This window comes from Rhinoraja longicauda, chromosome 12 (assembly GCF_053455715.1).
Source record: "Rhinoraja longicauda isolate Sanriku21f chromosome 12, sRhiLon1.1, whole genome shotgun sequence".
Classification (NCBI taxonomy): Eukaryota; Metazoa; Chordata; class Chondrichthyes; order Rajiformes; family Arhynchobatidae; genus Rhinoraja; species Rhinoraja longicauda.
This window is the reverse complement of record NC_135964.1, coordinates 51,514,407-51,517,104: the sequence shown is the minus strand read 5'-3', so window position 1 is coordinate 51,517,104 and position 2,698 is coordinate 51,514,407.

Sequence of the window (2,698 nt, the reverse complement as noted above, 5' to 3'; positions counted from 1 at the left end):
GGCTTAGATACCAAGGTGGGACTAACCCAATGTGTGGGAAGGAACGGCAGATGCTGGTTTAAACCGAAGATAGACACAAAATGCTGGAGTAACTCAGCGGGGACAGGCAGCATCTCTGGAGAGAAGGAACGGGTGACGTTTCGGGTCGAGGCCCTGGGTCGGACTGCTGGCCAACCTGGTCGGCAAGGGTGGGCCAAAGGGCCTGGGTTTTTTTTTCCCCCTCTATCCATCCTGTTTAGCCCGACGTCTAAAATTGACATGGAATTATATCTCTTTGAACTAAAGAGAGGCACAGAAAAAATCTGGAGTAACTCCAGCTTTTTTAATTGAAATGAATCGAATAAATGTTATTGGGCAGGTATGTGCGCGTAAAGGAATGTGCCTTGGTGCTTTGCTCGCAAGGATACCAACACGAACATACAGTAAACAATTAAACATAGAAACATAGAAAACAAGTGCAGGAGGAGGCCATTTGGCCCTTCAAGCCAGCACCGCCATTCATTGTGATCATGGCTGATCGTCCACAATCAGCGACCCGTGCCTGCCTTCTCCCCATATCCCTTGATTCCACTAGCCCCTAGAGCTCTATCTAACTCTTTTTTAAATTCATCCAGTGAATCGGCCTCCACTGCCTTCTTTGGCATTAAGAATGTATCACAAAATGCTGGAGTAACTCAGCGGGGTCAGGCAGCATCTCTGGAGAGGAGGAATGGGTGGCGTTTCGGGTCGGGACCCTTCTTCAGACTGATAATAGACAATAGACAATAGGTGCAGGAGGAGGCCATTTGGCCCTTCGAGCCAGTCATTAATGTATATTGTAAATAGCTGCGGTCCCAGCACCGAGCCTTGCGGGACCCCACTAGTCACTGCCTGCCATTCTGAAAGGGACCCATTTATCCCCACTCTTTGCTTTCTGCCTGTCAACCAATTTCCTATCCATGTCAGTACCCTACCTCCAATACCATGTGCTCTAATTTTGCCCTCTAATCTCCTATGTGGAACCTTGTCGAAGGCTTTCTGAAAGTCAAGTTACACCACATCCACCGGCTCTCCCCTGTCAATTTTCCTGGTTACATCCTGAAAGAATTCCAGAAGATTAGTCAAGCATGATTTCCCCTTCGTAAATCCATGCTGACTCGGACCGATCCTGTTACTACTATCCATGAAACATTTTGGGCCGGAAGGTATCACGAAATGCTGGAGAAACTCAGCAGGTCAGGCAGCATCCCAGGAGAGATGGATCTGGAGAAGGGTCTCGACCTGAAACGTCTCCCATTCCTTCTCTCCTGAGATGCTGCCTGTTCCTGCTGAGTTACTCCAGCATTTTGTGAAATAAATACCTTCGATTTGTACCAGCATCTGCAGTTATTTTCCTACACATTTTTGTGACTGTCTTCGGTTTAAACCAGCCCTGCCTGCACATTCTGTCTGTCTAAAGGCATGTTGTGTGGATGTTTTCATGCCAGCCCTGTAGTTGTGAAGGAGAAGGGGTTAATTTCTGTGTGTGTGTGTGTGTCTGTGTGTGTGTGTGTATGTCTGTGTGTGTGTGTGTGTGTGTCTGTGTCTGTGTGTGTGTGTGTGTGTGTGTGTGTGTGTGTCTGTGTGTGTGTGTATGTCTGTGTGTGTGTGTGTGTGTGTGTGTGTGTGTCTGTGTGTGTGTGTGTGTGTGTGTGTCTGTGTGTGTGTGTGTGTCTGTGTGTGTGTGTGTGTGTGTGTGTGTGTGTGTGTGTGTGTGTCTGTGTGTGTGTGTGTGTGTGTGTGTGTGTGTGTCTGTGTGTGTGTGTGTGTGTGTGTGTGTGTGTGTGGTTCCAACCTCCTCTTCTCTCTCTGGGTTTGCCTGATCCCAGGGCTCGCTGCCAGTGTGACCGGTGCAGTGGGTCGTGTGTGCCAGCGAGTGATTTCTTTTTTTAATATATAACATGTCTTGATGTGGCTTCGTTGTAGCGCAGCGAGCCAGTGACTTCATGCTGCATGTGGTCGGTAGAGCTTCCGTTTGGTGTGTGTGTGAGTGTGTAAGGCAGACAGAGAGAGAGAGAGAGAGAGAGAGAAAGAAAGAGAGAGAGAGACAGAGAGAAATTGGGAGATTGAGAGAGGAGAGAGACAGATAGAGAGAGAGAGAGAGAGGGAGAGAAAGAGAGAGGGAAAGAGAGAGAGAGGGAGAGAGAGAGGAGGGGAGACAGAGAGAGAGAGAGAGAGGGAGAGATAAATTGGGAGATTGAGAGAGGGGAGAGACAGAGGCAGAGAGAGAGGGGGGGGGGAGAGAGAGAGACAGATAGATAGATAGATAGAGAGAGAGAGACAGAGAGAGAGAGAGAAAGAAATTGGGAGATTGAGAGAGAGGGGAGAGACAGAGAGAGGCAGAGAGAGAGACAGACAGTAACAGAGAGAGAGAGAGAGAGAGAGAGATTGAGAGAGGGGAGAGGCAGAGGGAGAAAGAGAAAGAAAGAGAGAGAGGGAGAAATTGGGAGATTGAGAGAGAGGGGAGAGACACAGAGAGAGAGAGAGAGAGAGAGGAAGGGAGAGAGAGAGGGAGAGAGAGAGAGAGAGAGGAGAGAGGGAGAGAGAGAGAGAGAGAGAGAGAGAGAGGAAGGCAGTACGTTTCTCTCGTGGACGATTACAGCAACAAATAAGTCAATCCAACGCATCCACAAGCGACGTGGTTGTGATTTATTTGGGCAGAGGGGGGTTTACTCTGTAT